Below are 12,903 nucleotides of genomic sequence, written 5' to 3' on the forward strand. Positions count from 1 at the left end.
CCCAAATCATGAGGGGGGAGAAAGGGGATAAAAAGAGGTTCAGAAAGAAAAAAAAAAGAAAAGAAAAGAAACAATTAAAAAAATAAAATGAATAAAGAAAAAATATAAAAAAGACAAAATATATGTATATTAGATAAACTAGTTAAAAAACGTTAAAAAAGAAAAGGGTAAAAGTTAAAAAAAAATTAGCAGAAGAGAAAAAAAATTGAAAAAGAAAAAAAATAAAATTAACTGCAAGGCTAAAGATTCGTGGGGAGAAAGCCATGAGTTCCGTGCTTTGCTTTCTCCTCCTCTGGAATTCTGCTGCTTTCCTTGGTATTGAAACTGCACTCCATGGTAGGTGAACTTGGTCCTGGCTGGATTTCTTGTTGATCTTCTGGGGGAGGGGCCTGTTGTAGTGATTCTCAAGTGTCTTTGCCCCAGGCAGAATTGCACACCCTTACCAGGGGCCGGGCTGAGTAATCCCCTCGGGTTTGCTTTCGGGAGCTTTTGTTCCCTAAGCGCTTTCCGTAGAGTTCCAGAGGATGGGAATGCAAATGGCAGCCTCCTGGTCTCCGGCCCAGAGGAGACGTGAGCCCAGGGCCTCACTCCTCAGTGTGCCCTCAGAGAACAGTGCCCAATTATTCCCGACTCCCTGTCCTCCGGCTGTGCTCCGAGCTCACCAAGCCTGCGACCGGTTCAAGGTAAGCCCGAGCTGAGAGCTCACTCCTTGGCTCTGTCTCTGTAGCCAGCCTCCCGTTCTAATACCTGTAAACTCTGCAACACTCAGACACCCCCGATCCTTCTGTGACCCTGCGGGACCTGAGGCCACGCTGACCCTGCGTGGGCTTCACCCTGGTTAAGCCTCTGGAGCGATGTCCCTCAGTGGAACAGACTTTTAAAAGTCCTGATTTTGTGCTCTGTTGCTCCGCCGCTTGCCGGGATCCGGCCCCTCCCCCCGCGGTCTATCTTCCCATTGCTTTGGATTCACTTCTCTGCCAGTCTTACCTTTCAGAAAGTGGTTGATTTTCTGTTTCTAGAATTGGTGTTCTTCTTCTCTTTGATCTCCCGTTGGATTTGTATGTGTTTGCAATCTTTAGATAAGCTATCTAGCTGACCTCCTGCTACCTGAAGTAGTCTCAGCCTGCTACTTCTCCGCCATCTTGACTCCTAGACCCAAAAGCAGACATTTAACTGACTAAGCCATCTAGGCATCTCACAATAATTGCTTTGAATGAAAATCGATTAGTACTCCAATCAAAAAACTTAGGGTGTTGGTTTAGATAAAATTAAAACCAGTCTATACACTACCTGCAAGGGGCATTTTCAGACCAGAATTTACCTGTAGATGGCAAGGTAGGAGATGGAGAAATATTTATCATACAGATGGATGTTGAAGAATGCCGCAATAGCAATAGTTCCATCAGACAAAATACACCCTTTTTTCCCCAGACAAAATAGACTTTATTTATTATTTTTGAAAGGGAGAGAGAAGGTTGGGGAATGGAAAGGTAGAAGAGAGAGAGAAAATCCCAAGCGGACTCCTCACCTAGCATAGAGCTCAACATGGAGCTCATCTCACAACTCTGAGATCCAGACCTTAGCTGAAATCAAGAATCAGATGCAAAACCCTGGGGGACACCCTGGTGCCCCCAAAATGGACTTTAAAACAAAGACTTCAACAAGAGACAAAGAGGAGCACTATATAAAGGGGATGATCCAAAAAAGAAAATATAACTGTCGTAAATATTTGTGCAATCAACATGGGACCACCAAATGAACAAAGGAGTTAATAGCAAACATAAAGGAACTAATTGATATTAATATCATAATAGAATGGGACATTAACACTCCAATTAAATAGATGGACAGAACACCCAGACTCACAATAAATAAGAGTGGCATTAAAAAAAAAAAAAAACAAAGATTTTGTTTATTCTATTTGAGGGAGGGGGAGAAAGAGAGAGAGAGAGAAACTGAGAGAATGAGTGGGAGGAGGGGCAGAGGGAGAAGCAGACTCCCTGTGGAGCAGGGATCCTGAGAAATGACTTGTCCTTTAGTATTTCAGTATACACATGAATCAAGTCAACATCATTTTTTATTTAAAAATACTAAATTAAAAATGTATCTGGAAATTTAATATATGAGAATGGAAGCAGTGTGAAAGAGAAGATTTGAATTTGGGATATTTCACTGGCGATCTCAGTCCACAGACATGCAGCTGAGGCTTTCTCTTCTCATTCAACTTAATTAAACTATGACTGACATAAAAAGTTGTACTTATTTAATGTATACAGCCTGATTAGCTTGGCGATAAATATATATCCATGAAACCATTACCACAATCTATGCTATATCCACCATATCCAAATGTCCTCTAGCCATTATTATTATTATTATTATTATCATCATTATTATTTAACAAGGACACTTTATACGAGATCTGTCTTTAGAGCAAATTTTTAAATACAGAATACAGTATTATTAACTATAGGCATTATGCTGTACAGTAAATCTCTAGGACCTACTCATGCTACAAACTGAAATTGTTTACCCTTCTACTAATATGTACTTGCTATATCCCCTTTTCCCAGATTCTGGCAACCACCATTCTATTATCTTGTTCTATGAGTGTGACTATTTTATATAAGAATATAAATGAGAATATAATGAGTAAAATTATGTAGTATTTGTACTTCTGTATCTGGCTTATTTCACTTAGCATAATGTCTTCCAGATCACCCATTTTGGCCTAAATGTTAGGATTTCCTTTATTTTAAGGCTGAATAATATACCATTTTATACATACACCACATTTTAAATACCCATTGAAAGCAATGTGTGTTTAGGCTAATTCTATATGTTAGCTACTGTGAACAATGCTACTGTGAACATGGGAATGTAAATATATCTTCAAGATCCTGATTCAAATTCATTTGGATATATACCTCAAAGTGGGATGGCTGAATACTATGGTAGATCTATTTTTAACTTTTTGAGAAAATTCCATACTATTTTCCACAGTAGCTGCACCAATTTACATTTCCTCTATCAAGGTAGTAGAATTTCATTTTCTAAACATCAACAGTGCATTGTTTTTATAATAGACATTCTGGCAGGTGTGATGTGATATTACATTGTTGATTTAATTTTTATTGCCTTAATGATTGGTAATGTTGAACAACTTTTCATATACCTGTTAGTCACTTCTATGTCTTCTTTGAGAAATGTTTATTCAGGTCATTTTCCAATTTTAATCAGGTTATTTTTGTTTGTTTGTTTATTTGTTTATTTGTTTTTGCTATTAAGCTGTAGGACATTCCTTTATATTTTGGATATTAACCCTTTATCAAATATATAATTTGCAAATGTTTTCTCCCATTCTGTATGCCTTTAATTTTGTTGTTTTCTTGCTGTGCAGAGTCTTTTTAGTTTGCTGTTGGATCAATTGTTCATTTTTTACTTTTGTTACCTGTGCTTTTGTTATCATAGTCAAGAAATAATTGCCAAGACTAACATCAAGATACTTTTTCTTCATATTTTACTTTAGGAGTTTTATAGTTTAAGAACTTATGTTTAAGTCTTTACTATATTTTTAGTTTTGTGTACACAGTGTAAGATTAGGGTCCAGTTTCATTCTTCTCCAAGTTGCTATCCTGTTTTCCCAACACCATTTTTTGAAAAGACAATCCTTTCTCCTTATGTGTTGTTGAAATTTTTGTTGATCATCAGTTACCCATATATTCATGAGGTTATTTTTGGCATTTCAGTCATTTCCTTTGGTTTACATGCCTATTTTAATGCCATCCTTGTACTATTTTAGGTACTGTAGTGAACTATATTTTGTTATCAGGAGGTGTAATGGCTCCAGCTTTGTTTTTCTTGCTCAAAATTGCTTTTTTTGGGGGGGGGATTTGTGGTTCCATACACATTTCAGGATTTTTTTTTATTTCTTAAAAAAAATAAGGCTTTGGTATCTTAATAGGAATTATATTGAATCTGTAGACCACTTTGAGTAGTATGAATATTGAAAAATTATTAATTCTTCTAATTGATGAAAATGAGTGTCTTTCTGCTTATTTGTGTATGTTATAATTTCCCTTATCAATGATTTATATGTTTCAGTATACAAGTCTTTCACCTACCTGGTTAGGTTTATTCTTTGGTGTTTTTTCTTTTTGTTGCTATTGTAAATGGGCTGTTTACTTTTTTTTTTTTTGATAATTTATTGTTGGTATGCAGGAATATGATGGATTTTTGTAGATTAATGTTGTATCCTAAAGTTTTCTCAATTTGCTTATTCAGTTTTTTTATGGAGCCTTCAGGTTTTTTTTCTATATAAGATTCTGTTACAAACAATAAATCTTGGAACACTGCATCAAAAACTAATGATGTATTTTATGTTGACTAATATAACACAGTAAAATAAATAAATACATCAAAAAAAGATTATGTCTTCTGTAAACAGAAATGATTTTACTTTTCCCTTTCTAATTTGGATGTCTTTTCTTTCTTTCTCTTGCCTAAATTGCACTGGTTGGGAATTCCAGTACTCTGTTGAATAGAAATGACATTCTTGCCCTGTCCCAGATTGTAGATAAAAGGTTTTTATTTTTTTTAAGATTTTATTTATTTATTTGAGAGACAGAATGAGAGAGAGAGAGAGAGAGAGAGCACATGAGAGGGGGGAGGGCAGAGGGAGAAACAGAACCCCTGCTGAGCAGGGAGTCTGATGCAGGGCTTAATTCCAGAACTCCAGGATCATGAACTGAGTTGAAGGCAGTCGCTCAACCAACTGAGCCACCCAGGTGCCCCAATAAAAGGCTTTTAGCTTTTCACCTTTGAGTATGAGATTTGCTGTGAGTTTTCCATATATGGCCTTTATTGTCTTGAGATATGATATTTACATACCAAAGATGTGGAGGGCCATTATCATGAAAGGGTGTTGAATTTTGTCAAATGCTTTTACACTAATAAGAGGATTATATGATTTTTGTCCTTTACTCTACTAAAGTAGGGTTTCATGTTGACTGATTTTTGTGTATGGAAACTTCCTTGGGTCCCAGTGATAAATTGTACTTAGTTATGGTGTGTTATCTTTCCGTGGTGTTATTGAACTTGTTTTGCTAGTATTTATTGAAGACTTGTGCATCCATACTTATAATTTGCTTTTAGTGTGTATATTTGGTTTTGATATCAGGGTGATACCTTAGTTAATTTTGTCTTGTCCCAAGCTGCTTTTAGGATTTTCTCTCTATTTCTGAAATTTGCAAGCTTTGGTATTTTATGTTACGATATTTACCTCCTTTTGTTGATTGTAAGGGGGTTCTCTTTGTCTCCCGGACATGAATACCTGTTTTCCTCCCCAGATTAGGGAAGTTCTCAGGTATAATTTGTTCAAATAAATCTTCTGCCCCTCCATCTTCTGGGACCCCATTATTTAAATATTATTTTGCTTTATGGACTCACTTATTTCTCAAAAATTCCCTTTGTGATCAAGTAGTTTTCTTTCTTCTTTTTGCTTCCTTATTTTCCATCATTTTTACTTATATATCACTGACTCTCTCTTCTACCTCATTTATTCTCACTGTCAGAGCCTCCATTTTTTTACTGCATTTTAAATTTTGGTCTGATTTAATTTTAGTTTCTCTATTTGTATAGTAAGGGATTCTCTAGTGTTTTTCTATATTATTTTTTTCAAGCCCAGCTAGTATCTTTATAATAGTTGTTTTAAATTTTAGCTCATCCTTCTTACTGATATACATATTAATGAAATCCTGGCAGTGAGCACTACCTAATATATATACATATATATGTATGTATATATATATATATATATATATATATATATATGATGAACTCCTTAGCATTGTTGTTATATAGTGAAAAGAATAAAATAAAGGGAGAAGACAACGTCACCAACAACAACAGAAAATAAGCAACAAAGCAAACCATAAGAAAACAAAACAAAAACAAAACAAAGTAAGAAAAAAGTCAAACCAGAAACAAAATAGAACAAAACAAAATATTAGATCCTGGATGAAATTTTGTCTCCTTGTTAAAAGAAACTAGGTCCCAAAATAGGAAAGATATACATATATATGGAAATATATATATATATATATATATATATATATATGGAAATAATGTAAGTAATATAAAATACAATGAAGGGAAAACCAATTTTATACATATATATCAAACGTGTATATAAAATTAAAATTAAAATTAAAAATTAAAAAAGAATAAAGGAATAATAAAAACAAGAAAATAGCTGAAAAAATAAAACTGAAGGATTAAAGAATGATAGAAAAAATACTCCACAAACGTTATACATTTTTTCATCAAGACCTGAAGCTTTACAATCCTCTGTAAAGCCCTATTATCAATAAACTTGGTGTGAGCAAGCTGTGCTGGCCCTCTGGGGAAGGAGCCTGGTGTGCTGATTCTCAGGTGCCTTTGCCCTTATGGAAATGTGCCTCCCTTGCCAGGGGCTGGGCTTAGTGTAAGCAGATCTGGATTCCACTATGTGGCACCATTCTGTTCCCTGAATATTTTCATAACTGATGGGCAGGATGGGAATGGTGACATGCACATCTCTACCCTGGAGCTCAGAGTGCCCACTCTTCACTCTTACGTGCCCTCACAGAACAGCAGTCAGTTACTTTTGTCTCCCTGGTTACCATCCAAAGGCTGTGTTTACCCAGCCTGTGACCAAGTGTTTTTATCTCAAGCATGTGACTGATTCTCCAAATTTTACATACTTCTGTAATGCAAACCTGAACTTGACCTCCTGGGGGGAGAAGATGGGGTTGCCCCACACTCCTCCCTTTTGTGGGGCCCCTGCCAGGAGAACGGTCACATGATTATGCAATGATTCAGTTTATGGTAACACTAAGCAGAAACCCAGCTCCAATTCTCACTGTTTTCAGCAGGTTTCCCCACTCTGATGCCTGGGAATTCTGCCACATTCAGGCACCCCTTTTTTTCTGACTCCAGGGATCCTGAGAGCACACTGTCTCACTTGAATTCTACTCTGTTTTACCACCTGGGCAACTTTAAGCCAGGGATGTCCCCCACTGTAGCAGGCTTCTTAAAGTTCCAGTTTTACTCTCTGCTTGCTTATAATACTTTGCAGTAGCCTCCTTAAGCAGGCTTCCTCCCCTGCAATTTCCTCCACTATATCTCCCTATATTCAGGTCTCTACACCTCCTACCTTCCAAAAAAGTGCTCACTTTTCTATTTGTAGAATTACAACATTTGTTTTCTCAGATGTCTTGTTGATTTCACAGGTGTTCAGAATGATTTGATAACTATCTAGCTGAATTCCAGGGACCAGACATACTTAGGGTCCCCTACTCCACTTCCATCTTCTGATATCTTAGTATAGACTTTTTAATATTTGCTCTTACAAACCATGAGCATGGGATGTCTTTCCATTCCTTTCTACTATTTTCAATTTCTTTCATCAGTATTTTATAATTTACACAGGATAAGTCTTTCATTTCTTTGGTTAGGTTTATTCCTAGGTATCCAATGGGTTTTGGTGCAATTGAAAGTGGGATTGATCTCTTGAGTTCCTATTTTACTGCTTCATTATTGTTTTATAGAAATGCAACAGACTTGTGTAGAATTGATTTTTTTATGCTGCAAATTTACTGATTCATGTGTCTTTTCCAGCAAGTTTTTGGTGGAGCCTTTCTGGTTTTCTACACAGAATATCATGCCATCTGCAAATAGTGGAAGTTTAACTTTCTCCTTTTTGATTTGGGTACATATTATTTTTGTTGTTGTTGTTGTCTGATTGCTATACCTAGGACTTCTGATACTATGTTAAATAACAGTGGTGGGAGGAGTCATCCCTGTCTTATTCCTCACTGTAGAGGGAAAGTTCTCAGTTTTTCCCTATTAAGGATAATAATTGTTATGCATTTTTCATAGATGACCTTTATTATATTGAAGGATAATCCCCCATCCCTACTTCATTGAAGGTTTTTATCATGACTGGATGTAGCATTTTGTCACATGTCTTTTTTTTTTTTTTTGGTTTTGGTTTGTTTTTTTGATTGTTTTCTGCATATATTGAGAGGATTATATAGTTCTTATCCTTTCTTTTATTTACCTGGTCTATCACGTTGATTTATGAACATTGAAGCACACTTGCAGTGCAGTAATAAATCCTATTTCAGGATGGTGAATGTTTCTTTCAATGTACTGTTGTAGTTGATTTGCTGATATTTTATTGAGAATTTTTTTTTTTATCTGTGATTACCAGAGATATTGACAGGTAGTTTTGTTTTTTGGTGGAATATGTCTCTGGTTTTGATATCAGGGTAATGCTGGCCTCATTGAATGAATTTAGAAGTTTTCAGTGCAGTTCTATTTTTTGGAAGAATTTGAGAAGTCTGTGTATTAACTCTTCTTTCAATGTTTAATAGAATTCTCCTAGGAAGCCATCTTTTCCTGTACTTTTGCTTGTTGGGAGATTTTTCATTACTGATTGAATTTATTTGCTCGTTTTTGTTCTGTTTGTGTTTCCTATTTTTTTCTTGTTTCAGTTTTTGTAGTTTATGTGGTTCTAGGAATTTATTCATTTTATTCAGGTGGTCCAATTTATTCTCATATAGATTTTCATATATTCTCTTCTAACTGTTTTTCTGGTGTTGATTGTTTTTTCCTCCATTCATGATGTGTACATTGATGTAATACCCTTACTATTTTTGTATAGTTATTAACGAGTTTCTTTATGCTTATTATCAGTTGATTTATAAATTCGGGTGCTCCTAAATTGTGGCATAAATATTTACAATTGTTAGATCTTCTCATTGGATTGTCCCTTTTATTTTGATATAGGGTTTTTCTTCATCTCTTGCTATAGTCTTTGGTTTAAAGTCCTGTTTGTTCAAAATAAGTATTGATACTCTGCGTTCCTTTGATGATAAATGTTTCTTCATTTCCTCATGTTTAGTTTGCAGGTGTCTTTAGCTACGGTTTTGACTTGCTTTTGTTAATTATGATGGGAGTTCTCTTGTGACCCCCAGCTCTGTATGTCTGTTTCCTACCCCGGAGTAGGGAAGCTTTCAGCTATTATTTCTACAAAGTAATATTTTGTTCCCTTTTCTCTCTTTTCTTTTTCTGGGAGACTTATAATACAAAGTTATGACATATCCTGGATTCACTGAGTTCCCTGAGTCTATTTTTTAAAGATTTTATTTATTTATTTGACAGAGACAGACACAGCAAGAAAGGGAACACAAGCAGGGGGAGTGGGAGAGGGAGAAGCAGGCTTCCTGATGAGCAGGGAGCCTGATGTGGGGCTTGATCCCAGGACCCTGGGATCCTGACTTGAGCTGAAGGCAGATGCTTAACAACTGAGCCACCCAGGCACCCCCCGAGTCTATTCTTATGTCCCATAATTCTTTCTCTCTTTTGTCATTGTTTTCCATTCTTTTATATTCTATATCACTTTTTCATTCTTCTGCTTCTTCCATCCTGTGGTTATTACACCAAGCATGTTTGGAATCTCAGTTACTGCATTTTTCATTTCTGAGTGACTGTTTTTTTAACTCTTGTATCTCTGCAGTAAGGGCCTCACTACTGTTTTCTATTCTCTTCTAAAGCCCAGCATATATCCTTATATTTGTTGCTTTAAATTCTCCATAGTTATATTACTTACATCTATTCTGCTTAGATCTCTGGCTGTGACCTTATCTTGTTCTTTGATTTGGTATGATTGTCTCTATTTTGGCATTTTGTCTAAGTTTCTGTCTCTTTGTGTTAGAAACTACTGTTAATGTTTCTTGCTTGTGAGAGTAATAGCTTAAGGAGAAGAGGTCATATAATGTCCATGGCTTGGAACTTCAAGGAGTATCTCTAGTGTGTGCTATATGCAGTCTGTTGTTGTATTTTGGATGCTTTATCCCTTAGCTTATTCACCTGCAGAGGCTCTCCTTATGTGCAGTGAGGAGTGTTTGTCCCTTGGCAGAATGGGGCCAGTTTTAACTAGACATGCTCTTGTCTAATTGGTAAATGAGGCCTGATAGTATTTCCACTTGAACTGAAGACTTGTAGAGCTCCCTGTTCAGGAGACATGTTGTGTGAAAGAATTTCTGCTCTTCTTCTGGGTAAGGGACCTGTAATGCTGTGACTGAGGCAATCTTGATCAAGGACAGTGCCACAGCACAGGAGTATGGGACCTGGTGTAAGCAAGGTAGGCAGCCAGTGTGCTGCTACACAGGTGACTCTGACTTTATGTTGAAGGGCAAGGAGGGGAAATGATTCCAGTCAGCTCTTTTGTTCCCAGTCTCCATGCATGCAGTCTCCATGCATGCTGCCTCTCAGGGAAGCACTCCCAGAAAAGCAAATAACCTTTCCTCTGCCTGTCCCAGGCATTTTTCAGATCAGTTTTTCCATACTTTCTGTCTCCACGTTGTTTATCTTCTTTCTCTCCAGAAGCAGACCAAGCTGCTGACATTTAAAATTCTAGGCTTTATGGATGTGATGTGTGAACAGGGGCATGTGCTGGTCTCTTGGGTAGAGAGCTGCCACACTGGAACTGAATCTAGCTTGACTATGAAGGACAGTCACACCAGAATGCAGAGGTTTGGAAAGTGCTCTAAGGAAGTTAGACAACCTGTGGTGGGGCTGAGCTGCATTCCACAGGTGCCTCTACACTTATGCTGAATGATGTGGGTAAGAAATGGCGCCAGTGTCTCATTTGTTCCTGGAGAGACATCTATGTTAAAACTACTTCTCTGGGACTAACATCAAGAAGAGACAATTATTTCTCCCCTGTGTGCTCCAGGCATTCTTCAGTGTTCATGCTATCTATCCCAGGGTTGTTCATTTAAAACCTAAAAAAAATATTTTTGAATTATTTTTATCCAACAAATTTGCTAAATTCAGTTAATAATTCTTTCTTTAAAATTTTAAAATTTATTTGAGAGAGAGAGAGAGAGAGAACAAGGGGAGGGGCCCAGGGAGAAGGAGAGAGAGTCTTAAGCAGACTCTCTGCTGAGTATGGAGCCCCACTCAGTGCTCAGTCTCATGACTGAAATTATGACCTGAGCTGAAACCAAGAATTGGACACTTAACTGACTGTGCCACCCAGGCACTCCTCAATTAATAATTCTAATCATTTGTCTCCAGGTTCCTTATATATATACAATCATGTACACATTATGTACTTTACCCATACCCCACCACCTCCACTCTGGCAGTGAGTTTGTTCAACATATTTAAGAGTCTGTTTTATTCTTCATCTCTCTCGCTTTTTGCTTTTTTTTTAAAGATTTTATTTATTTATTTGACAGATAGAGATCACAAGTAGGCAGAGAGGCAGGCAGAGTCTCTCTCGCTTTTTAACTCAGGTCATTAACATACAGTGGCATATTAATTTCAATTGTGCAATATTATGATTCAATAATTCTATGCATTATTCAGTGCTCATCATGATAAGTGCATTCTTAATATCCTTCACTTATTTTACCCATCTCGCATCCATTTTCCCTCTGACAATGACCAGTTTGTTTTCTATATTTAAGAGTCAGGGTTTTTGTTTGTTTGTTTGTTTGTTTATCTCTTTTTATTGTTCATTTGTTTTTTTTTTTCTTAAATTCCACATATAAGTGAAATCATATGGTTATTTGTCTTTTTCTGACTAATATATTTCCCTTAGCATTATAGCCTTTAGGCCTATCCATGTTGTTGCAAAGAGCAGGACCTCATTTTTATGGTTGAAGAATATTCAGTTGTATGTGTACATACTATATTGCACAGTGGCTATGCCACCTTACATTCCCCCAAAAGTGCATGAGCGCTCTTTTTTCTTCATAACTTTGCCAACAGTTTATTGTGTTTTTTATTTTAGCCCTTCTGACAGGTGTAAAGTGGTATCTCATTGTTAATTTTTAAGGTTTTATTTATTTGAAAATGAGAGAGGAGGAAGGAGGGGCAGAGAGAGGAGGACAGAGAGGGAGAATTTCCAGCAGACTCACCACTGAGCATGGAGCCCAATATAGGGCTTGATATCATGACCCTGAGATCTGACGTGAGCCAAAATCAACAGTTGGACATTCAACCAAATGAGACACCAGGTGCCCCTCTCCTTGTGCTTTTGATTTTCATTTCCTTGGTGATTAGCAATGTTGATCTCTTTATGTGTCTGTTGGCTTTTTGTATGTCTTTTTTGGAAAAAAAAATAATACAGGGACTCTGCTCATTATTTAATTGGGTTATTTGAGGTTTGTTTTGGTGTTAAGTTCCATAAGTTCTTCGTATATTGTAGATGTTAACATTTGATTGGGTATATTAATTGCAAACATCATCTCCCATTCGGTAGGATGCCATTTTGTTTTGTTGATGGTTTCCTTCACTGTGCAAAATCTTTTAATTTCAGTGTAGTTCCAATAGTTTATTTTCACCTTTGTTTTCCTTTCTGGAGGAGGTAGATCTAGAGAAATGCTTCTACATTTCTAAATTCTTCCGTGTCAAAAAAATTATTTCCTATGTTTTCTGCTAGGAATTTTATGTTGTCAAGTCTCACATTTATTTCTTTAAACCAATTTGAGTTTTTGTTTATGGTGTTAGAAAGTGATCCAGGTTTGTTTGTTTCTTCATTTGTTTGTTCGTTTGTTTGCATGTAGCTATCCAATTTTCCCAACACCATTTGTTGAAGAGACTGTCTTTTCCCTATTGTATGTTTTGGCCTTCTATGTGATAAATTTACAATAAAAGCTTGTGTTTATTTCTGATCTCTGTTCCATTTATCTATGTAACTATTTTTCCACCAACACCATACTGTTTTGATCATTACACCTTTGTGTATATCTTGAAATTTGGGATTGTTATAGCTCTAGCATTGTTCTGCATTTTCAAGTTTGCATTGACTATGCAGGGTGTGTTGTGGTATCATCAAAATTTTAT

This window comes from Lontra canadensis, unplaced genomic scaffold (genome assembly GCF_010015895.1).
Source record: "Lontra canadensis isolate GAN:19392208 unplaced genomic scaffold, GSC_riverotter_1.0 scaffold114, whole genome shotgun sequence".
In the NCBI taxonomy this organism is placed as follows: domain Eukaryota; kingdom Metazoa; phylum Chordata; class Mammalia; order Carnivora; family Mustelidae; genus Lontra; species Lontra canadensis.